Here is a 27,184-nt window from a genome sequence, read left to right on the forward strand (position 1 = left end):
TTAGATGGAAGGTATCGTTGTTAGTTATCCTGTTTGGGGATTCTTGTGGACGGTAATTATCAGCTGTGCTGGTATTCAGAGGTGCAGAGAAGAATTCATTTAATTCGTTAGCTGACATATGAAAAGTAGTTTCCGATTTTGCCTTTCCGACCCCCAAGCTACGGAGATTCTTCCATAGAGTCGTGGGCGTCAGATCGCTGCATACAAGGGAGCGAGCGTGCCTGATTTTAGCATTGCGAATGCATTGTTTCACTCTGTTCCGTAGCTTTCTATATTCTTCGAAACGCTCGGGTTTCGGATCTGCCTTGAAACGCCTGTGGGCAGCATCCCTATTAGTCATCATTTGACGTAATTCAGCTGTCAGCCATGGAGCAGGAGATTTTCTTACACGAATTGTGCGCACAGGTGCATGTTTGTCATAGAGGGCAGTGAGTTTGTCACCAAGTTCATTAATTTTGCCGTCGATTGTAGGTTTTCTGATTATTTGATGCCATGAGATTTCTCAGCAATCGGCTGTTAGAGCGTCAAGGTCAATACGTTTCATGTTCCTACAAGTTATGTAACGCGATTTGATCCTTGGTGGCTGCACAGAGTAGGCCAGGAATATTACATCATGTGCTGAGAGGCCAGGGGCCGATGTTTGACCAACATCTCTTACTTTGTCAGTCTGTTTCGTTGCGATTACGTCTATAAGAGTATGACTGTGCGCCGTATGGTGTGTAGGTTGTAATGGAAGAATGTTCGTGCTATTGCAACTAAACAGTCTTCTTAGGTTTATTGCGGAGGGAGTGTCTCTTAGCAGGTCTATGTTCAAGTCACCCATTACGATGACATGTTCGTATTGACACTGAAGTGAATGTAATTCCGACTGGAAGGAACTCATTGAGCTTATTTTTGGCGGCTTGTACACGACGCCAGTCAAGAATTTCCGACTTTGTATATTTATTTCAATGAACATGAATTCAGCCTCTTTTTCTTCAGCAGGATTTGACGTACATAAGACTTTCGCTTTGAGATCTGTTCGTATATACGCGCCGACCCCGCCACCTCGCTTTTTTGATCTGTCTGCCCTAAGAAATGTGTACCCTGGGAGATGAAAAGATGCAGAGGATATGTGTGGTTTCAACCACGTTTCGGATAAGAGGATTACGTGGTAGTTTAGTTGGTTGAAGAGGAGGCTAAGTTCTTCGTAATGTGCAGGTAAAGACTGGATGTTGCAGTGAGCTGCTAAAAGCTCTGACGCGTTCCGCTGAGCAGCCTGGAGTAGGGTGGCAGACTGGTTTGTCCCTTTGTTAGGCACTACCTGCCGCGAGGGGCACTGGCCGCTGCTTCCGCCAAGTGACATAACACATGGGTGTCCGAGATTTTGCGCGCCCTGTTTGTGACACCGCGAGTGCCGAAAGAAAGGCGACTGCTAGAGATTTCCTGAGGTTGCGGGAGTATAGGAAATGGATTAGTGGTATTCGGTGCAAGGGGAATATGACCAAAATAGTGACGGCAGTGTGTCACTGTGTATCCTCTGTCGTAAGAGGAGAAATGTAATTAGCGTATTTGAAACAGCTTAGGGTGGAAATAAGGGAAAAGGGAGTGATTTAAGAGGCCGATGCTGCCAGCAGAGAGAAGTAAGCTTAATAATTAATAGATTATCGTAGGAAGCTAGAATTAAATCGAAATTTACTAAAGTGATACTGGTAGTGATTACACTGGTCAACACTCATTTTCTTGCCAAGGATATTTGAGTGGCTTTAGGATGGGTTAGTGGTGCTGAGGACGAATATAGCAACCATTTATGCAGTTTGGCTCTAGTTTTTGAGGTAATGCATGATTTATTCAAAAAATTAGAAAAAATTGCTAATACTGAACTCGAGCGCTACAAACTACAATGAAAAAAGAAAATAATCTTTATAAATAGCTTCTATGAAAACCTGATAGGCATTTGTCCACGTATAAAACATAATTGAAAAGTTTCTCTATAAGTATATCATTTTCCGTCCATGACGAACCGCTTCCTGCACGCTTTCCTTTTATAGGTCTCTTCAGAACAGTCACGTTGCAGATTCCAGCAATAATCTGCCATCATATGCCTGTCCCATCTTCCTTTATATCTTTCCTCTATTCCTTTCATATCTTGATGGAACCGCTCTCTTTGTTCCTCACTGAAATCACCTAGATTACGAGGAAATCGATCCAAGTGGCTGTGAAGGAAGTGCAGTTTTATGCTCATGTTAGCTCCTAAGTTTTGAAAGTTAGTGAGCATGTTTTTCACCAGTTCCTCGTAATTGGGAGCTTTATGATTGCCCAAAAAACATTTTACAACAGCGACAAAACTGTTCCAGGCCGATGCTTCAGTGACAGTCATGACACTTGTAAAATTGGTATCGTTGATGAGCCTGCGAATTTGAGGACCATCAAATATTCCTGCCTTAAGTTTTTCACTACTGAGTCCAGGGAACGTATTGCAGATGTATGTGAAGCAATTACCATTTCTGTCTAAAGCTTTGGTGAATTGCTTCATTAGTCCTAACTTAATATGTAATGGTGGAAGAACAATCTTGTCCCTACTAACCAGAGGTTCATTAATGATGTTTGCTTCACCAACAGCCATATGTTCCCTTGGGGGCCATGTTTTCTGCTTCCAATGTTCGTGCTTTGCCCTACTATCCCACATGCAGATAAAACATGGGTGCTTTGTGTTTCCACTTTGTTGTCCAAGCAAGAAGTTCACCATTTTCAAATCAACACAAATCAACCACTGGTGCTGCATATACTGAATTTTCTGCAGAACCATCTTGATGTTAGCATATGCTTCACAAAGTTTTGTTGAGTGGGCAATTGGAATAGATGCGTAACGATTGCCATTGTGTAGGAGAACACATTTTAAACTTCTAGTGGAACTGTCTATGAAGAGACGCCAGTCCTCTGGTCTATATTCCGGCAGCCCCAATTCAAGTAAAAGTCCAGGTATATTACTGCAATACACTATAACCTCTTCTTGGTTGAAGTATGGAAGAAGGTTTTCTTCTCTCGTCCGGTAAGCTGTTATTTTAACACTTGGATGAAGACAGTTCTTTTCCTTAAGCCTGGATGCTAAGAGTTCTGATGCTTGCTTTGAAAGATTGAGTTCTCGTATCAAGTCACTGAGCTCCTTCTGGTCGAACTGCTGGGGTTGTGTCTCACGTCCTTCGTATTCCGAACCACTACTTGTACATTCCTCGCCGTGCACATCGTCATCTGATGATGTTAGCGTGGGTAATGTTGTGAAGGTTGGTACAGGAACATCGTTGCGGTGCACCACCGGTCTTCTTGCTGACTCCAAATCGGGATATTCCCACTTTCGTTTTTTGAACCTATTAAAACCTTTCACATTAACAACGCAAAAATAGCAATCATCTGTATGGTTCTTCTGCTCTCGCCATACCATAGGCACTCCAAAGTTTAAGCTTTTCCTTTTTCGTTTTGTCCACTGCCGTAAGCACTCCACACAGCATTTACAAACTTTATGGGGTGCCCACGCCTTGTCTTGATCTCCAAGTTTAATTCTGAAATATGCCAGATACGCTTCCTTCACAAAAGGAGTGATATTCTTCCTGTTCTTTTGAAGAACGTATTCACCACAAATGTAGCAGAACTCATCTGGATGGTTCACGCAAAGACGGCGTGAAGAACTCATGTTTTCCTAAAACAAAATTGCACAAATACTACATATTATGCAGAACTTTCTTGTATTTGCATGTCAATCACATCCAACAAACATCATTAATTGTTTTGTGTGAAATGAATACTCACCTCTTATTTGCTACGTCACGATGAAAAGGTTCTATCTCCTTGAAGCTGCACTGCACATGTGTGTGACTTTCGACCATCGCCATTTTTCTTGTTTACACTGAACGCTACCTGTCGGCTGTTGCGGGGATTACCTCGGCCAACAAATGAATGTCGAGTACCGCCGAATTCAAATCTGCACAACCCTCAATATCTTCAACAAACGCACCGCACAACAGGACTGAACACATGCTGACAGTGTGATGTTTGCATGATGTAATCCTCAACCACACAGATGCACTCCCTGAGCACAATTGTTTAATAAAGATAGTACAATATCACTAATTAAAAAACAGGTAGCAAATACATTACACCATATATGGACCCTGCAGTCGATATTATCCACATGAAACTCTCAGTTCCACAAATAACCTATATCTCAAAAACCAGAGCCAATTTGGAAAAAGTACAAATATACTCGGAATGAGTATCATAACAATATCCCATTTTCGTTCAAACTTCCCTGGCAACGAAAAAAAAAATTTATTTTGTAGAGCTGTGTTATCCTAGGAAGCTACAATTAGATTGAAATTTGCTAAAGTGATACTGATAGTGATTTTTGTTATGAACAATTTAAACCGAAGAGATGGGTGATTAATGAACTAAAGGAGAGACCAATAATTTCAATAGAACTATTTCAGAACGGAAGAGAATAAGCTGAGAAAATGAAGAAAGTATTAGCAGTAACTAAAATTAAGTAATGGTTAGAGCTACAGACACAAAAAAAAATAGTGAAAAGTTAATACAGTTACAAAAACAATTAGTTGAAGGTACAAATGTGGGTATAATTAACAAATTAATACAATTACAAGACTATATCTGAGTATAGGGCTGTTACAATTTGCAAATGGTGTTAAGTTTGCACTTTTGGCTCGAGTAGCTTCACTTAATACTATTCAGTTCTGTCATGTTTGTGACTGTCTTCTTTCCAGCTGCTGTCTTAATGATTACTCTGCCATCCTGAGTCCACACATTCTGAAGACCGAAATGGGATATGGCACTGTTTAAAATCTTTAGCCGTTCGTGTGTCAGATCTTCCCTTATTGTAAGCCCTGTCTTTGCTAACTTCTTCTTCTGGGTAAAGATCTCTGCCCTTTTTCGGTACGAGACAAATTTAATTATTATTGGACGAGGTTTGGTGGCACCTGGTAGTTTTCGTCCCACCCGATGGCTCCTGTCGATGTCTGCCTTGGTGACTTCAACGCCTAATTTATCACGCGCAACCTGTATAAGCAGGTTGTCCGTGTCTTCTTCCTTATTTTCTACCACTCCAAACAGTCGTAGACTATTTCGCCTTTGGTACTGTTCTAGCTCGTCAGTTGCGGCAGATAGTTTCACTTCCAACTCTCGCGCCTTTTTCTCGTATTCAGACACAGACTTTTTTAGTGCTGTAATTTCGGCAGTATTGGCCTCAACAGTGTAGTGGACTGACAAGGCAGCCAGTCCACAGAGACAGGTAGCCGAAAGGGCACACGTACACACACGCCGACTGGCGCGAAGTCTGGAACAGGATACGTGATGAATGTGATAAAGAAAAGAACGTAGCTACTAGAACACTTAACTTTTATATCGTCCTTTGGTATACAGCATTCTTGATGATACAAGTGAAACTCTTTAGATTCATGAAGTAACTAATGGCGCCTTGCTAGGTCGTAGCCATGGACTTAGCTGAAGGCTATTCTAACTGTCTCTCGGCAAATGAGAGAAAGGCTTCGTCAGTGTAGTCGCTAGCAAAGTCGTCGTACAACTGGGGCGAGTGCTCGTACGTCTCTCTAGACCTGCCATGTGGTGGCGCTCGGTCTGCGATCACACAGTGGCGACACGCGGGTCCGACATGTACTAATGGACCGCGGCCGATTTAAAGCTACCACCTAGCAAGTGTGGTGTCTAGCGGTGACACCACAAACAGTTTCACGCATTTTGGCCAATACTGCTGCCGTTACAGTATCTGATATAGTGCCTGCTATCAGATCGAGATTGTTTTTATCGCGAAGCGCAGCGTTTACCTCAGAGCGGAACAGCTCCGCTATACCGGGAGCCGCGGCCGCACCTTCCGCCAAGAGCGAGCCCGCCGCACCTGCTGCTTCCCCGCTGCTCGAAGATATTGGTGGAGCACAGAAAAAAAATAGCACTACTGCACAGAACACTGTTGTTTACACGATTTCCACTTGTACTAGACAACACCACCTGCGAGAACACCTTCGAATTCAACTAAATTTCGCGAGCCGAACTTAACACGTGTTACACTGCAGCCGCCATGACACTTACGTCCAAAAGTATGCCATTCTGATGCCTTCTAGAGTGCAAACATTTGCAATAACTCTCAGTGCAAAGCAGGCTCAGTTAAGTCTGTGTGTAAGAAATTTTACATGGTGTTTCCAATTCATGGCTTCATCTAGATCCATTCCTAACACTTTTGCAACTCTCTCTATTAGTCTGTCATCCAGTTCTAGATTAACGTCTTCATCCTGAATCATTTTACTAAACTGTATGTAATTTGTTTTCTTTGCATTGAGTGTAAGTTTATTTGCACTGAACTAAGTCTCAATACTTTTTAGGATTTTGTCAGTAGTTGACTGTAATGAGTTTTTAAAGTCGCTCACTATCAGACTTGTGTCATCTGCATATAGTACAGTTTTGGCTGTATCATATTGTAACTGTAAATCATTGACATATATGAGAAAGAGTAGTGGCCCTAAGATGATGCTCTGGGGTACTCCTAGAGGAACATCTTTTGTTTCTGAAACTAACCTTATTTTTTGATTTGAATTTACATTGGTGAACTCTACAATGAAATACTTCATGAAACAGATGCAAAAGAAAAAGTTATTAACATCTTGTGTGATGATATTATAAAATAATGGCAGGATTTGAAATATTTACAGTCTCGCAAAAGTGCAAATATGATGCTTTTTATGCCAAAAAAGCTATGCCGAGTCTGTTAGACCCAAACAATTCACTCATGGAAAACAAAGTGATAACATATTTGAGGTGCCATAAAAAACAGTTTCAGTGTTTTAGAAACAGACGATAGACCAGACGAATTATATGCAAATCAAAACACAACTAAAAGTGCGTCTATAATTATGATGAGAAAGGAAGGAACGAAATTTTCCAAAGTAAACATACAGTCAGATAGCCATGTGCATGAATTCACAAAAACGTTACGTTATCGACATGGTACAAACGCATCTAATTACGTGAAACCAGGGGCACCTATGAACAAAATTACAAAAAATATAAAAGCCGGAACTTCATCAAATGCAAATGAATGCACGGTGATGTTTACCAAAATGAATTATCGAGTGCTGTCAAAAACTTAAAGGAATACTAGACACCAATCAGAGTACAGCAATGATCATCATTGGAATTACAGATAGACATGACATCATAAATGATTTGTGTATAAATAAAGCAATCATGAAAGCCAACAAACAGTTCGAGTACATATGCAAAATGTATGAAAACACTCAATTTCTACCTGTTAACTACCTAGAGAGAGACTGTTTTACAAGACATGGTACCGGTATGCACTTAAACAGAAAGGGAAAGAGACGTCTCAGCTCTAAAATGCAACAGCAGAACCAAGGTCACCATGCCAGCCACAAATAACAGTACAGCAACCACCACCAATTACAGCAGCGAAACCTTCAAAAACTACAGCAACAAAAAACCACTATCAATATCAGAAACAAAACCACCATCATCAGCTGATACAGCACAGTACTCACCAGGGGCCGAAAAACCAGCATCAACTGAAGCAAGACAATCCTCATCAGATGTGGCAGGAACTACAGATGCAGCAACATCATCTCAATGAACGGCAGAACTACCATCATAAGAGACGACAACAGAGCCACTATCTCAAGTTGTGGCAGCATCAGCATTGCCAGAATCAGAGCTATCATCATCACATGAACAAGCAACAAGGGAAGAAGCAACAACAGAAGAACCACCAACATCAACAGGAGAAACAACAGCAGAAGAATCAATAGGAACCATTCATAACAAGAGAAAAACGTCACCACCGTACCATCTTAAGGATTTTTTAGTAGAAACTGGGAGGAAAAAACATTAAGATAAGCAATCTACAAAAAGTTGTGTCTGGCCAGTTTAGAGTAGATAATCTTGATGACATCACATCTACAATAGCAAATACCATAATAATCTTATTAATCATTTGAATATTGGAGGTTTATCAAGTAATCTGATCAGTAAGCTTCATGGTTTAGAAATATATCTAGAGAGAACAAAATGGTCTGTAAGGTTTTTTTTTATTTAAGTGAACATTGGCTTAGAGATGAAACTATAAATTTATTGAACAAACTTACAGATTATGAAGCAGCTAGCTTCTGTAGGGACAATGAGTATGGTGGTTCATATATTCTGGTTCATTCATTAGTAAAATACCAATTTAAGCAAAATTTCAATAATTTAAATGAGGATCACACACTTGAGAGTTGCTGCATAGAACTTAAGGACTATAACATTCTGCTATTCAGCATACATCGTACCCCTGGTTACTCAATCTCCTGCAGTTTTCTTGCCAAACTTGAATTTTTACTCCACCATCTCAAAACTGAAAAGTTATGTAAAAAAATGACAAATTTGCCTTGAAGATGAAGGAGCTGATGTCCACACATGGTTTTATTATAAATTTTGTAGAAATGACAAGGGTAACTGCTTCGTCGGCATCCTGCATAGATAACAATGCTGGTATGGATTGGCAACTCCATTGAGTGCTGTGTGCACAACGACAGTATACGTGAAATTAGAAGGAAGGTCAGTGTTGACCTCACATTTTGACTGTTTATTGACAGCAAAGTCGATTGTCAATCACATAATGATCATCTTCAGTGCTGTAGTGTACAAATTAAACTCATAGGCCCTGGTGTCAACTTATTACCAGTAACCAAAGCAATGTAACAATCACAATAAAAATTATTGTGATCATTACATAGCTTTGGTTACTGATAATAACTTGACACCAGTGACTATGAGTTTAATTTGTACACTACAGCACCGAAAATGATCACTATGTGATTGAAAATCGATTTTGCTGTCAATAAACAATCAAAATTATGGCCAACGGTGACCTTCCTTCTAACAATGCTAGTAGCTGAAAGGGTTGTTGTGGGGGAGGAGACTAGACAATGAGGTCATCAGTTAGGGAAGGACGTGGAAGGAAATCAGCTGTGCCCTTTCAAAGGAACCATCCCGGCAATTGCCTGGAGCGATTTAGGGAAATCGCGGAAAACCTAAATCAGGATGGCCAGATGCAGGATTGAACTGTCATCTTCCCGAACACGAGTTCAGTGTGCTAACCACTGCACTACCTTGCTCAGTTAGTAGCTTAAACTACAGAGTAACAGAAAAATGTATAGTAAGCCTAGGGATCTCAGACCACAGTGCTGTATTAGTGCCATTACCTTGTGTTAGCCCAATGCACACAAATAAGAACATCAGAAATTTTAGACAAGAAAATATAGAAATATTTGTCAATAAAATCAGCCTCATCTCATGGCCATTTACTGCTAAGTCCTCAGTAAATGAACATTTTAATAACTTTCTGGAAGCCTTCTTGATGGTGTTCAATGAATGATTTCCTTTTATAACTATAAAAAACTAACACACCTAACAAGGGTTCATGGATAACAAGGGGTATTCAAATTTCAAGCATGAGGAAAAGAGAACTTCATATGGAAGCAAAAGTCAGTTGAGACCCAGAATTCTTAAATTATGTAAGGCAATATAAGAAAATCTTTGATAAAGTTGCCGTGTGTTTTTGCTTTTAGGAAGTTTTAATTTTCGAGTACTAGTAATAGTGCTCCATAGATTTCATGTTTGTTTTGAATACAGTCCAGAGACAGGTAGTGCTTATTTTCATTGTTTTCAACAAGAAGCGTCTAGTAACCACAGTTTAGTCAGCTATCAGCCGCCTTTAGTGAATTAGCAGTGTAGTTAAAAGTTGATTAACTCTCTACAGTAAATTGTTGATTTCTTAGGATGGATAGGATGTGTGACTGCTGTGTACGGACGCAGTATGAGCTGGCCATTGTTCGCAAACATCTGAATGTGTTGATGGCCACAGTCAGCCATCTTCAGGTTGCTGCTTCAGAGTGTAGCAGCAATGGGGAGTCTGCTGCATCGCATGGTACACCCCAGGTGTTAGATGCTTCACCCATGATCCCTGCTGTCGAGACATCTTCACGGGTACCGGGTGCGGTTGGGCCACCCTCTCCCCAAGGGGAGTGGTGGGTTTAGCGGTGTTTGCATCGGACGAGGTGGAGGGTCAATGTGGAGGCTGGCCGTGTGGCATCGCCTGCTCTGCCCGTGAGTGGACATGTGGCCGCTCCTTCAGCAAGGTCCGAGCAGGCACATGGGGGAAGGGGTTTATTAGTGATTGGGAGCTCTGATAGGTGGGTGATGGAGCCCTTAGGGAAATACCGGAAAGGTTGGGGAAGAAGGGCAGTGTTCACTCTGTCTGCTTGCCAGGGGGGTCTCATCCGAGATGTGGAGGAGGCTCTGCCAGCGGCGATAGAGAGCACTGCAAATTGTTGCTCATGTGGTCACCAATGACTCCTGCTGTCTAGGTTCAGTGGTCATCCTAAGTTCATACAGGTGGTTAGCGGAGTTGGTGAAGGCAGAAAGCCTTGCTCGTGGGGTGGAATCTGAGCTAACTATTTGTAGTATCGTTCCCACAACCGATCGTGGTCCTGTGGCTTGGAGCCGAGTGGAAGACTTAAACCAGAGGCTCAGACGATTCTGCGGAGATCTGGGGTGAGTAAACTGCAGGAGCGTCTATAGAAAGGTCCCAGAAATGCTCTCGTTAATAAATGGTCACAATGCCCACATAGTACTAGGAACAGAAAGTTGGCTGAAATCAGGTGTAAAACAGTAATGAAATTCTAAACTCAGATTGGAATGTATACCGCAGAGGCAGGCTGGGCAGTGAAGGGGGAGGCGTGTTTATAGTGATAAAAAGTGCAATAGTATAGAAGTAAATTGATGGAGATCCGAAATGTGAAATAATTTGGGTGAAGGTCATGGTTAAAGCAGGCTCAAACATGATAACTGGATGTCTCTATAGGCCCCCTGGCTCAGTACTTGTTGTGGCAGAGTAACTGAAGGAAAATTTGGAAAATATTTCGAGTAGAAAATATCAAATGGCTCTGAGCACTATGGGACTTAACATCTTAGGTCATCACTCCCCTAGAACTTAGAACTACTTAAATCTAACTAACCTAAGGACATCACACACATCCATGCCTGAGGCAGGATTTGAACCTGCGACCGTAGCAGTCCCTCAGTTCCGGTCTGAAGCGCCTAGAACCGCACGGCCACCGCGGCCGGCTTGTCGAGTAGATTTCCCGACCATGTTATAGTTCTGGGTGGAGATTTTAATTTGCCAGATACAGACTGGGAGACTCAAACGTTCATAACGGGTGGCAGGGACAAAGAATCCAGTGAAATTTTTTTAAGTGCATTATCTGAAAACTACCTTGAGCAGTTAAACAGTGAACCGACTCGTGGTTATAACATATTAGACCTTCTGGTGACAAACAGACCCGAATTATTTGAAACAATTAATGCAGAACAGGGAATCAATGATCATCAAGCGGTTACTGCATCAATGATTTCAGCCGTAAATAGAAATATTGAAAAAGGTAGGAAGATTTTGCTGTTTAGCAAAAGTGACAAAAAGCAGATTTCAGAGTACTTGATGGCTCAACACAAAAGTTTTGTCTCAAGTACAGATAGCGTTGAGGATCAGTGGACAAAGTTCAAAACCATTGTACAATACGCATTAGATGAGTATGTTACAAGCAAGATTGTAAGAGATGGGAAACAGCCACCGTGGTACAACAACTGAGTTAGAAAACTGCTGCGGAAGCAAAGGGAACTTCACAGCAAACATAAACATAGCCAAAGCCTTGCAGACAAACAAAAGTTACACGAAGTGAAATGTAGTGTGAGGAGGGCTATACAAGAGGCATTCAATGAATTTGAAAGTAAAGTTCTATGTACTGAGTCAGCAGAAAATCCTAAGAAATCTTGGTCTTATGTCAAAGCGGTAGGTGGATCAAAACAAAATGTCCAGACATTCAGTGACCAAAATGGTAATGAAACAGAGGATGACAGACTAAAGGCAAAAATACTAAACGTCTTTTTTCAAAGCTGTTTCACAGAGGAAGGCTGCACTGTTGTTCCTTCTCTAGATTGTCGCACAGAGGACAAAATGGAAAATATAGAAATATATGACAGAGGGATAGAAAAACAATTAAAATCGCTCAAAAGAGGAAAGGCCGCTGGACCTGATGGGATACCAGATTGATTTTACACAGAGTACGTGAAGGAACTTGCCCCTCTTCTTTCAGCGGTGTATCGTAGGTCTCTAGAAGAGCGTAGCGGTTCAAAGGATTGGAAAAGGGCACAGGTCATCCCCGTTTTCAAGAAGGGATGTCGAAAAGATGTGCAGAACTATGGACCTATATCTCTAACGTCGATCAGTTGTAGAATTTTGGAACACATATTATGTTCGAGTATAATGACTTTTCTGGAGACTAGAAATCTATTCTATAGGAATCAGCAGGGTTTCGAAAAAGACGATCATGTGAAACCCACCTCGCGCTATTCGTCCAAGAGACTCAGAGGCACATCGGGTTCCCAGGTAGATGCCGTGTTTCTTGACTTCCGCAAGGCGTTTGATACAGTTCCCCACAGTCATTTAATGAACAAAGTACGAGCATATGGACTATCAGACCAATTGTGTGATTGGATTGAAGAGTTCCTAGATAACAGAACGCAGCATGTCATTCTCAATGGAGAGAAGTCTTCTGAAGTAAGAGTGATTTCAGGTGTGCCACAGGGGAGTGTCATAGGACCGTTGCTACTCACAATGTATATAAATGACCTTGTGGATAACATCGGAAGTTCACTGAGGCTTTTTGCAGATGATGATGTAGTATATTGAGAGGTTGTAACAATGGAAAATTGTACTGAAATGCCGGAGGATCTGCAATGAATTGACGCACGGTGCAGGGAATGAATCACAATGTATACAAGTGTAATGTGCTGCAAATACATAGAAAGAAAGATCCTTTATCATTTAGCTACAATATAGCAGGTCAGCAACTGGAAGCAGTTATTTCATAAATTATCTGGGAATAGGCATTAGGAGTGATTTAAAATGGAATGATCATATAAAATTTGTCGTTGGTAAATCAGATGCCAGACTGAGATTCATTGGAAGAATCCTAAGGAAATGAAATCCAAAAACAAAAGGAAGTAGGTTACAGTACACTTATTCGCCCACTGCTTGAATACCGCTCAGCAGTGTGGGATCCGTACCAGATAGGGTTGATAGACGAGATAGAGAAGATCCAACGGAGAGCAGCGCTCTTCGTTACAGGATCATTTAGTAATCGTGAAAACGTTACGGAGATGATAGATAAACTCCAGTGGAAGACTCTGCAAGAGAGACGCTCAGTAGCTCGGTACGGGCTTTTGTTGAAGTTTCGAGAACATACCTTCACCGAGGAGTCAAGCAGTATATTGCACCCTCCTACGTATATCTCGCAAAGAGACTATGAGAATAAAATTAGAGAGGTTAGAGCCCACACAGAGGCATACCAAAAATCTTTCTTTCCACGAACAATAAGAGACTGGAATAGAAGGGGGAACCGATAGAGGCACTCAAAGTACCCTCCGCCACACACCGTCAGGTGGCCTGCGGAGTATGGATGTAGATGTAGACAAGTCAAAAAACTGGCGAATAATAACTACATTTCAAATGCTAAAAATAAGTATAAAGCAATATGGACCACTGTAAACAATGAAATAGGTATCAAAAAATGTAGAAAATGAAAACTTGAACTGGTGTTTGAAGATGAGACTGTTTGGGACCCTACACAAATCTGTGAAGCGATTAACATCCATTTCAGAAATCCATGTAAAACTGATGAAATTTCACCGCCAAACGTGTACCCTGTTTCCAGTTTGTGTAACCCAACTAAATTTAAATTCACCCATATATCCTATTCTGAAGTAGCTGATATCATAAAGTCCTTGAAGAATTTAAATTCTGTAGGCTGGGATGAAATTCCCACAAAAATAATATTGCACATCCTATGTTCCTTATAATGAATCAATGTTTCGAGGCAGCATGTTTTCCCGATAGACTGAAGTATGCTGAAGTATGACCCATTTACAAAAAAAGGCAGACATGATGAAGTCAGTAATTATTGACCAATCTCATTGTTATCAATATTTTCCAGAATACACTACTGGCCATTAAAATCGCTACACCATTAAGATGACGTGCTACAGACGCGAAATTTAATCGACAGGAAGAAGATGTTATGATATGCAAATGATTGACTTTTCAGAACATTCACACAAGGTTGGCGCTGGTGGCGACAACTACAACATGCTGACGTGAGGAAAGTCTCCAACCGATTTCTCACACACAAACAGCAGTTGACTGGTGTTGCCTGGTGAAACGTTGTTGTGATGTCTCGTGTAAGGAGGAATAATGCGTACCATCACGTTCCCGACTTTGATAAAGGTCGGATTGTAGCCTATCGCGATTGCAGTTTATCGTATCGCAACATTGCTGCTCGCGTTGGTGGAGATCCAACGACTGTGAGCAGAATATGGAATCGGTGGGTTCAGGAGGTTAATACGGAACGCCGTGAAGGATCCAAACAGCCTCTTATCACTAGCAGTCAAGATGACAGGCATCTTACCCGCATGGCTGTAATGGATCGTGCAGCCACGTCTCAATCCCTGAGTCAACAGATGGGGATGTTTGCAAGACAACAACCATCTACACGAACAGTTTGACGATGTTTACAGCAGCATGGACTATCAGCTCGGAGACCATAACGGTAACCCTTGATGCTGCATCACAGACAGGAGTGCCTGCGATGGTGTACTCAACGACGAACCTTGGTGCACAAATGGCAAAACGTCATTTTTCCGGATGAATCCAGGTTCTGTTTACATCACGATGGTCACATCCGTGTTTGGCGACATCGTGGTGAACGCACATTGGAAGCGGGTATTTGTCATCGCCATACTGGCGTATCACCCGGCATGATGGTATGGGGTGCCATTGGTTACATGTCTCGGTCACCTCTTGTTTGCATTGACAGCACTTTTAACAGTGGACGTTACATTCCAGATCTGTTACGACCCATGGCTTTACCCTTCATTCGCTCCCTGCGAAACCCTACATTTCGGCAGGATAATGCACGACCGCATGATGCAGGACCTGTAAAGGCCTTTCTGGATACAGAAGATGTTCAACTGCTGCCTTGGCCAGCACATTCTCCAGATCTCTCACCAACTGAAAACGTCTGGTCAATGGTGGCTGAACAACTGGCTCGTCACAATACACCAGTCACTACTCTTGATGAACTGTGGTATCGTGTTGAAGCTGCGTGGCCAGCTGTACCTGAACACGCCATCCAAGCTCTGTTTGACCAGCCTCGGTATGCCCAGGCATATCGAGGCTGTTTGTTACGGTCAGAGGTGGTTGTTCTGGGTACTAATTTCTCAGGATATATGCACCCTAATTGTGTGAAAATGTAATCACATGTCAGTTCCAGTATAATATAATTGTCCAATGAATACCCGTTTATCATCTGCATTTCTTCTTGGTGTAGCAATTTTAATGGCCAGTAGTGTATTTGAAAGAGCTGCATGTAACCAGATAGTTACCTATAATCTGCATAACATTATCCAGAACGATCAGTATGATTTCCAAAGTGGACACTACACTGTGCAAGCCATTAATGTACTTATTACAAAAATTAGTAGTAGTGTAGACCAAAATATGAATGTATCGGGCATCTTTTGTGACCTAAGTAAAGCCTTTGATACAGTAGATCACAAACTGCTACTTCACAAGCTACAAGCATATGGTTTTAGTGAAAATTCGCCAAGATGAATGTCATCTTATCTATTAAATAGGAAACAAAGAACAGTAATAGAAGAAACTGGTAAGAGATTCTTTTCAATTCGGAAAAAGACAGCACAAGGTGTGCCACAAGGATCTATCCTTGGGCAAATTTTGTTCTTATATTATATAAATGACCTGCCGACTAACATAAATTCGGACACTATTTTTTATGAGGATGGCTCTACAGTAATAGTCTGTTGCAAGAAAAGTGAAAAGTTAATTAGTCATCTTCAGCAGTCTCTGGTTGAAATTGAGGCCTGTGTGAGAAATAATGGTCTGAAATTCAATCTAACAAAGACACAAATCATTCACTTTACCACAAAACAAACTGTGCAGGATATACTATAAATGCCATATGAGGACAATCACCTTGCCACCGCAAACTGTACCAAATTTCTAGGTGTAATGATGAACAAGAATTTATCATGGACAGACCATGTAGATGCCATGTGTCACTGTCTAAATAGTCTAATGTTTGCAATGAATATTATAAACAGTATAATAAAAATACCAGTCAAAAAAATTGTATATCATGAATATTTTGCATCTGTGATTATATATAGTATAATTTTTGGGGACCAGTGAAAAAAACTTACAGAGAGTCTTTAGGCCACAGAAAGAAATCGTTAGAGGCATGGCAGGTGCAGAAGAAAGACAATCATACATACATCTGTTCAAGGTCCTTGATCTTATGACTTTTCATGGCCTCTATATCTATGAGACAATTAAGTTTTCTAAACAAAACCCACAGATTTTTGAGGATAACCTGTTTAAGCATGATTATGAAGCAAGAAACAAATATCAGTATCATAGGCTAAAACTGCTAGAGAAGATAGGAGGAGGAGGAGGAGATTAGTGTTTAACGTCTCGACGACAACGAGGTCATTAGAGACGGAGTGCAAGCTCGGGTGAGGGAAGGGTGGGGAAGGAAATAGGCCGTGCCCTTTCAAAGGAACCATCCCGGCATTTGCCTGAAGCAATTTAGGGAAATCACGGAAAACCTAAATCAGGATGGCCGGAGACGGGATTGAACCGTCGTCCTCCCGAATGCGAGTCCAGTGTGCTAACCACTGCGCCACCTCGCTCGGTGCTAGAGAAGATACGTTACTATATAGGTATAAGGCTGGGAAATAAAGTCTGTGAAAAATTTAAAAATTATCAACCAGAAGAATTTGGACATCATTTAAAAAAATACCTAGCAACTAAATATTATTACATTGTAGAAGAATTTATGACTGACTGTCACAAATAACTGTGCCTGATGTTACATTTTATTCTGTCATGCTAAAAAAAGTACTTTCAGTAAATACTTAATCTTAATTTTACTTTATTTTCAACATGATTATTTTAAATCATTTCATGGTACTTAAAATTACAAAATACCTGTAATTATTCTGTATACCTACAATTAGAAAGTAGCATTAAGCTGACAAGTCACCTATGTCCCAATCATCTGATTGTATATTCTACCAAGACGTGTGAATGTAATGCAACAAAATCTTGGGGTCTGGGTCTGCTTCTGTGGCCCGTGCAGTTTCTGTAGTGCAAGAGAAAATATTCTAGCAATTCAGAGTCCTGTGCATCAATTTGGCAATAAGATGCTGCAGATGCATTAAAATCAGAGTCTGGGCCAATTGGAAGGTGAGATAGAGCATCTGCATTGCCATCCTTTGCCATAGGTCTGTACAAAATTTCATACTGATACTGCAAAAGCAGCAAAGCCTAGCATTGCACTTTTTGAGCACTACAAATAGGAACCAGCTTTGATGGATGTGACAAGGACTGCAAAGCCTTGTGATCTGCAATTAAATAGAACTTGCAACCATAGAAATAGCGATGGAATTTGGTCACACCATACACAATAGCAAGGGCTTCTTTTTCAATTTGAGAATAATTGCACTGAGTTTGAGTTAACAACTTTGAGGCACCAACTCTGTGCGAAAGCACAGTGCCAATTTCATAAGAAGAAGTGTCACATTGCAAAACTACCAGCTTGGCAGGGTCAAAATGCACTACACATCTGCCACTAAGTAAGGCATTTTTGAGTTTCTGAAATGCATCTTGACAATCCTTAGTCCACACAGAAGGTACATTTTTGAGAGGCAATGGAGCTGTGATCTGAGAGGCATTCAGTATGAACCGAATATATATGTTATTTTGCCTAGTACTGACTGCAATTCTAACACATTGTGAGGAACACGCAGGTCACAGATTGCAAGCATGTTTATCACATGACCTAAGTATTGTAGTCACATTTTTTCAGACATCACTTGAGTCCTGCATCTGATAACACTCGAAGAAGAGAACGAAAATTGGCAATGTGTTCCTCTGGCGCATGAACTGAGACGACAATATCCTCAAGACAGTTTGAACAAAATGGAACTTTTGCAGTCAGCTGTCCCAAGTAATGTTGAAAAATGGTGGGTGCAGAAGCACTGCAGAAGGGCAAACACAAATACTTGAACAGTCCTAATTGTGTATTTACAATGAACGCTTTCTGTGATTCTTCATCCAATGGAATTTGCAAGTAGGCATCATGCAAATTTGTCTTAGAAAAGTAACCTCCTGCACCAAGCCTGTCCATGAGTTCCTCAGGGCAAGGTAATGGATAAGTGTCAACTACTGTCTGTGGGTTGACTGCAGACTTGAAGTCAACACAAATGTGAATGCGACCAGAAGGCATAGACAACAAGTGGAAAGGACTGGCCCATTGGCTAGCTTGAATGGGAGCATTACACCATTATCTTGCAATTCTTTCAATTTACTGGCTACTTTGTCTCTTGAAGCAATTGGAACGGGGTGGGCATGGGAAAACTTAGGCTTTGCAGTATCTTTCAATGTAACATGTGCTACAAAGTTGTTAGCTTTTCCCATTCCTTCTAATAATAGTTCAGGAAATGCTTTAAGTAAGCTAGCTACATTGTATTTTGGATAACAAAGGGATATGGAAAGTATGTTGTCGTGGATGCCAAGGCAAAACAAATCAAAGACATATAAACTGTCTTAGTGTGAGATTTGTAAGTGGCTGCAAAACTACACTGTTGAGTCACTGGAATTTCCAGTCCATTGTAAGCAATGAGGTGCTTGCTAGAGTTAGAAAGGCACGATGAGGCTAACTGCCTGTATGGTGGCATGATTTAGCAAAGTTGCTGAGGCACCTGTGTCCAACTGAAAGTTCAAATGACAGGCAGCAATCTGCAATGAGACAAATAGTTTTAAAATGGCACTGCATAGCACAAGGGCAAGAAGGAGGTAGTTGTCGTAGTAGTAGTAGTAGTAGTAGTAGTAGTAGTAGTAGTTTTATTAGATTAGATTAGATTAGATTTACTTTCATCCCAATTGATCTGTAGTGAGGAGGTCTTCCAGGATGTAGAACATGTCAGAAAAACAACAATACATGACAAATATTTATAACTAAAACAAATAAGCTAATGTACCAGTCCACAGGTCCCAAGTGGAATGATTGTCATTTGTTAATGAACACTATATGAAAGAGTCATTTTACAAATACTAATGCACTTAATTTAAAATAAAAATGTTTAGTTATTTATTTATAAGGTAATATACATGTGATACAACTACTATAATACTTATTTACTATGACCACATTACTGCAAAATCAGTTGGTTTTACTGAGAAATTCATCAATGGAGTAGAAGGAGTTGGCCATCAATAAATCCTTTAGGCTTCTCTTAAACTGAATTTCATAGGTTGTTAAGCTTTTTATGGCTGCTGGCAAGTTATTGAAAATGTGTGTTCCTGAATAATGCACACCTTTTTGTACAAGACTAAGTGACTTTAAATCCTTGTGAAGATTAATCTTATTTCTAGTATTCATTCCATGAATTGAACTGTTGGTTTGAAAAAGTGATATATTTTTAATGACAAATTTCATTAAGGAATAAATATATTGGAAAGCAGTAATTAGTAACCCTAGTTCCCTAAACAGGCTTCTGTAGGATGTTCTTGAGTTCACACCACATATAACTCATACTGCACATTTTTGTGCCCGGAAAACTTTAGCTTGGCTTGATGAATTGCCCCAAAAAATAATTCCATATGACATTATGGAATGAAAGTAAGCATAGTATGCCAGATTTTTCATTTTTATATCCCCTATGTCTGACACAATTCGCATGGCAAATAGGGATTTGTTAAGATGCTTCAGCAGTTCTGTGGTGTGCTCCTCCCAGTTGAATTTATTATCAAGCTGTAATCCCAAGAATTTAACACTGTCCACTTCTTCTATCTTCTTGTCATCGTATGTTAGACATATACTCGTAGGACACCCCCTACAAGTTCTGAACTGCATGTAGTGTGTTTTTTCAAAGTTTAATGACAAAGAATTGACTAGGAACCAGTGATTAATGTCCACAAATATTTTATTACCTGATATTTCTAAGACTTCACTTGATTTGCTATTTATTGCAATGTTTGTATCATTGGCAAACAAAACGAACTTGGCATCTGGTAATGTTACTGATGAAAGGTCATTGATATACACAATAAAAAGTAAGGGCCCCAAAATGGAACCTTGTGGGACCCCACATGTAATTAGTTCCCAGTTGGATGATGCCTGATAGCTTGATACATGTCTCTCTCCTAATAATACCCTTTGTTTCCTGCCAGAGATATAAGATTTGAACCATTTTGCAGCATTTCCTGTTACACTATAATATTCTGATTTACTTAAAAGGATATTGTGATTTACACAGTCAAATGCCTTTGACAGATCACGAAATATACCAGTTACCTGTAATTTTTTGTCTAATGAATTAAGCGCATTTTCACTGTAAGTGAAAATGTAGCCTTCTCAATATCAGAACATTTTAGAAATCCAAACTGTGACTTTGACAGTATGTTATTTGAGATAAGATGGTTATAAAGCCAATTGTACATTACTTTTTCTAAAATTTTTGAGAATGGTGGCAACAGTGAAATTGGACGGAAATTTGATGCTATTTCTTTATCTCCCTTCTTAAACAATGTCTTAACTTCAGCATATTTCGACCATTCGGGAAATATTCCACGACTTGTTACACAGATAGCTTAATATGTTACTTAGCTCAGAATCACATTCTTTAATTAACTTTGTTGATATTTCATCATACTCACTAGATGTTTTTGATTTTAAAGATTTTATGATGGACATCATTTCTGCTGGGGTAGTGAGGGTCAAATTCATATTATGGAAGTTACTTGAAATGTCTGGTCTCAGGTATTCCATAGCAGCATCTACCGAACCTGACAACCCCATATTTTAAGTAACAGTTATAAAATGTCTGTTAAAAAGTTCTGCAACACTATACACATCTGTCACCGATGTATCATTACTCTTAATGCTATTTGTTCCTCTTCATGTCTGGTTCTACCAGTCTCCTCCTTCACTATATCCCATATTGCCTTTATTTTGTTATCTGATATGACTATCTTTTCCTAATAATATATTTGCTTTGAAGTCCGTATTACAGTCTTTAATATTTTGCAGTATTTCTTGTAATGTGCTATAGCATCAACATCAGAACTGTTTCGGATTGACAGATACAGTTTTCTTTTTGTTTTACAAGATACCCCTATTCCTTGAGTAATCCATGGCCTCTTTGTAGACTTTGCTCTAACCTTGGTAAGTTTTGGGGGAAAACAGTGTTCGAATAAGGTAAGCACTTTATTAGCAAAAGTGTTATATTTTTCAATCATGCCATGAGCACTGTAAACATCAGTCCAGTGAATGTCTCTGAGGAGTGTCCTAAAATAATCAATTTTTGGCTTATTGATTACCCTCTTGAGCTCAGATTTAACAGATTTCATATCCTGTTCAGTATTAACATTTAACAGAAGGAACTGAAGTCATGGTCTGAGAGGCCATTGACTGTTGGTTTTGTAATATAATTTTGTTCATTGGACTTTTCTATAAAGATATTATCAATGGCTGTTTGTGAGCAAGTGGCTACCCTAGTGGAGAACTTTACAGTGGGAATTAAGTTGAATGATAGTGTTACTAACTCAAATAAGTCCTTATTGGGAGAGTCTTTAAGGAAATCTACATTGAAATCAGCAGGAACCACTATTTCTTTGTTTTTGGTTGTTAAATGGGCCAGTACAGCTTCAAGGTGGTTTACAAACAATTAAAGTTACCTGCAGGTGCTCGATATACCCCAGTGTTCTGAACAGATCCTTACAATGAGCTCGACTAGTATTTTTGATTATTATTCTTATGGCTCTCCTGCCAGTATCTCATCTCCTACCTTCCAAACATTACAGAAGTTTGGAAGGTAGGAGACGAGATACTGGCAGAAGTGAAGCTGTGAGGACGGAGCGTGAGTCGTGCTTGGGTAGCTCAGTTGGCAGAGCACTTGCCCACGAAAGGCAAAGGTCTGGAGTTCGAGTCTTGGTCCGGCACACAGTTTTAATCTGCGAGGAAGTTTCGTATCAGCGCACACACTGCTGCAGAGTGAAAATCTCATTCTAGAAATTTGATTAGTTCTGTGGTGCCCCTCCTGGAAAACATGCAAGAACACAACAAGAAATTAGTGAACACTTAAATACGACCACCCCTGCACTCTGAAACATAAGAGAACCAAGCAAAATCTTCGCTGAATTGTACTTGTTGAGAGTTTTTGTTGTTGCCTTGTAGTCCCTGTTGGCTTGTACCATGGGAAGCAAGGAGAGGATGTTGTCTTGTGGCTGGAATCCTCTTTCTATAACACAACTGCATACATTAATAACAGGGTTCTTTTTTCACATAGATAAAGAGCTACTTAAGATAGTCCAGGTGTTGTGGTACAAGCTCTTCCTAATTAGTCCGTGATAGCCTCACTGCTGGTGATGTACAAGTCCGCCATGTTCGTTACTCTGGTCACCATGTGCTGCCTGAAGCTGAGCTAAGTGCTACTGCGACTCCCACTATGCTGCGGCTGATAACTCAACTTGTCTCATTGGATAACTGACTGGAATGGACTGGCCTCTCTGATCCATGGCAACGTTCCAGATACTGGCGGCCAAGAGTGCGTTGGCAGCACATTTCTTGTGAGTCTGTCTTTGACCTCTGTCTATCTTCTTGTAACCTCTTTTCTGCATGGTGTGCTGGCACTGGCTTATGCCAGGACAAGTAATAGTAGTAGTAGTAGTAGTAGTAATTTTATTCATTTGTATATCACTTTTGCAATGATATTGGACACATCTTGGCGTTTCAATTTAAGAACAATAAAAATAATGTAATTTATATATATAGGCATTTACATATTTAGAGGTCTTGTTTCACAAGTGTAGGAATGTTATAAGATGTGGCCTTATAGCAGCAACTATCCTGACATTTGCCCGAAGTCATTTCGGGAAACCACAGGAAAATTAAATCAGGATGGCTAGATGAAGACTGAAATCTCCACCCTCCTAGTGTATTTAAAATTGTGCTACCTCATTTGGTTTGTCCCTAGTGTACAATACTGTTTTCCAAATATGTGTAATTTAATAATTCATTCATTTTTCACTCTCAGTCACTACACACACTATACTGCGCACACTGTACACACATTGTTTTATAATGTAACATTATACACACTATAAGCTGATATCAGAGCCATAGCAACAATGTCTGGTTTCTGTTTTGTGTATGGTAACTTCCCTATTGCTATGCTGATAAAGTGAGTGAGCATTCCTTTACAATGAGTGAGATGCTGAGTTCAGGAAGAGGATAAGGTGCTAGTATTATACACTGCATAGGTTATGGGTAAGTTTTTCAAGAAACGGAAAAAAGAAGGAAAAATCAGAGTGAGAATGTGTAATATGAAATTATATATGTTTTATTATTGTTATTATTATTTATTACAGTTTTTAACAAACCTCTCATTTGTGTTACCTCAATAATACTTTAGTGTTTACAATATGTTGCTTAACAGTTACCTTTTAATTACTTTATTAAATAAGCTTGTTGTAGTAATCTCTTAGTCTTACTGGACAGTTTGCTGTACAGTTTTATTTCTTGGTAGAAAACCTTGTTTTCAGTGTTATGTTTATTCTTTCGTGGTAGATACAATACATCAGACCACAACACAGAAACCAAGATGGCGGCCGTCTTAGGCCAAGTATTTCAGCGCTACCCTAATACGAATAATTTACAAACTTCATAAATGGAAAGTAGATTCTAAATTGCGTAATAAATGTATTGTTCTGTATTTTTCTATCTTCGAACTTAAATAAAAAGTTGTCACTAAAGTCACAAATTACGTAATAAGTACTATGACTCAGTAAAATTATGAGATGCAACTCAAAATCAAATCCAAAAAAACTACTACACAACACATATAAATGGCATATTTCGACACTAATAATAATTTGCAACATAGAAGCTACATAGCAATAATAAATGAAGCGTGTAACTAAAGCTCAAAATTGTATTAAACAATATGCAGTTAATTCTAGTCAGTGTCATTATGTAATATGTTAGAAGTGGTTTGATTTTGAGTACCTGTTGGATTTATTTGCTGCTCAGCTTGGCCACTTTGCATTTTGTTATTTTTGCTGCAATGTCTTCATGAGTTCCTCTTTTTTGTTTGACTAGTGTTCAAGCAATTTCCTTTGAAACACACTTTTCATTTAACAGTTTTGTGTAATTATTAATAAAAATATTTGAAGTCACTTTAATACTTTTCTTGATTATTGTCTTTAAAGGAATGCCACATTTGCATACATCACTGAGGTTACTAATGGCATTTTCACACAATTCAGTTCCTAAGGCAAGTACTGCATCTCTCTGATTGTCAAGTTTGAGAAATTCTGGTTCATATGTGCTGCTAATCAGAACTTGAAAAAGTTTATATATATTACAACACAAGGAAATCATTATAGAAGAAGGACACTTCAATCCCCCACGATTCAGTTGGTTGAAATAGGAAAGGAGTTCTTTGGTTTCACACTGCAACAAAATTTCATCCTGTGTCTGCAACATTTCTTCACAGCCTGAACATTTTCCACCTTTTTGCAGCTTTTCAAGCACTGTTTTGCTGGTGTAGCTAGCAATACAAACCAAGACTTTCAAGTCTTCCTCCATCATGGGAATGTTTGCTAGTTCCTCTAAAGCAGGTTCTAATTTATCTACATTTTCATACGTTTGGTGTTTTATGCTGTAATTTACTTTTGCTGCAAAATCATTTAATGTAAATTCACCATGTTCAGTAGATCTGAGCTTTAGTAGACTTATTACTTTCAGTTTCCTCTCAGATTCCAAGATTTGCTCAACTGAAACATTATATGTGCAGCCACTTAGCCTCCTATAAACTCCAAATCTTGCTTCCAAAGCATCCGTGTGTAATTTTGCTGTAAGAATATAGGACCAGTTGTAAGTGTTAAAAATGTATCTGCATAACTGAACTGTTGTTACAAGTGTGTGAGAGAAAGCAGTATATGTTTCATTGGTTAATTTTCCATGAGTAGGCAATGCATGCCAAGAAATGTTTTCAAATTTTCAAGAAACACAAGTTTGGAGTCAGTAGGTCCAGTGATTGGGCTAGAATTATCATCTGATTTGTATTTGCCTTTCATGGGATGCTGTACATTAGAAACTGTCCACCATTTAATGATTAATTTCAAAAACTGAATAGTGCCATCGGAAATCTCAATGCCCTGACTTTTCAAAATTTCTAGTGCTGCTACATTTTTAGAATCAAAAACACCGAGAGCAAGGGTAACATTCTGTCTCTCAATAGTAGTTGGATACACTGCCTTTCTCCCTAGCTTTGGGGCAAGTTTCAACAGTTTATTTTTCTCAGAATGAAACAGGTTCCTTAAATCTGAAAACTTTGCTTCACTGACAATATATTCACACGCAGCATTCCCTTCATCACTGTGTAGAAAGGTATTGATGAAAGCAAATGTATCCTCAATATTTGGCATTAAGAAGGATTCATTTTTTCCATTCAACCAGTTATTTCTGATACACTTAAGCAAGTGCACATTGTCAAGCAGAAGAAAGAGAAATTTGGATGGAGTGACTGGATTTGTAATACATGGCTGTAAAGTGCCACCACACATAAGCTGATACATTTTTCTATTAGTGGTATGGTTATCTGTTACCAGGCATATAACGTCATACTGAAGCTCATGCATTAACTTTAATACATCAATTGTCATTTTCAGTAATCAGAATTAACATTTTTTACAGGAAAGAGAGCTATTACTTCTTTGTAATCAGAATGTAAAGATGATGCCACGAAAACCTGCATTGTACCTGCTGTTGTAGTATCTGAAGTATTCTCAGCAACACCAAATATCTTTCCTGCCTTATAAGAGAATTTTGAATTAACATAAACTTCATCTAGCATCACTGAAATTACCTTGTCACTTCCCTGAAGAAATTTATTTTTCTCTCTCAAAAAAGCTACCTGTGATGGACCAATAGCTACAAGGTTTATTTGGACCCATTTTGCATAGAAACTGCCTTAAATAGACAGGATGAGATAATGTTAACACATTTTTTTTCTCAAGTGATGGTAGGCACCAGGAAATGAAAAGCAAATGGTTGCTGCCCATATCAAAAGTTCAGGAGAATATCTACTTTGCTTCGTTATTGCATGTTGTAATTGCTCCAGAACAAATTCTATTTTAGGTGCTATTTCAGCGTCAAAATCACTACTAGCTTTCAGTGCTTGTTTGAGAATACTGACTAAAATTATAATCTTGTCAATGGTGCCAGTAGAGTTATCTGTGAAACCATTTAGGTGACTCACCAAATTGTCAAATTTCGTCCACTTGTCACATTTCAAGTTCTCTTTGTCCCCAGTCTGTAGTATCCATTTCAAGGTTTCTGTAGGCAAACACACATTTTTGTGAAACACTTTTACTTCCAAGGAGCTTGATATCTTGAAGCACACTGAAACTAATGGCACATCACTGACTGAATCATCCTTTAATTTAATGAAAGACACGTAGTCATCCTTTACTAAACTTGTAAATGGACAAACATTCCTTTTCTGCACTTCGCTTTTAAAATGCTGAAAGTCAGGTATATTGTCATTTTCGCACCACTTGCTGAAACTAAATTCATCACGTTCCAGTAGCTGTAGAACACGATCTTCAGGATTCTTTCTTTCCTTAGGAACTGGTACTGTGTGATAAGAAGGTTGATTAGGAAAGATGGTTGGAATTGCATCATTTGTTAGTTTTAGTATTTTTCTTGGCACACGTATTGGATCACTATTTTCCACAGGAAAAATATCTTCCCTAACCACAAACTTAGGCTCAAAATGCTTAATGCATACCACAGCTTTATCGTTCACTTCAAAATTATCTCTATGAATTAATTTAATCCATTTGTTCCTCAATGCTGTTTCCTTGGGAAACTTAAATGTTGAGGTATCGTATGTTTTGCCGTAATTGGATTTACATCCTGGTACACAACAGCTA

The sequence above is a fragment of the Schistocerca nitens genome, chromosome 3 (assembly GCF_023898315.1).
Source record: "Schistocerca nitens isolate TAMUIC-IGC-003100 chromosome 3, iqSchNite1.1, whole genome shotgun sequence".
Classification (NCBI taxonomy): Eukaryota; Metazoa; Arthropoda; class Insecta; order Orthoptera; family Acrididae; genus Schistocerca; species Schistocerca nitens.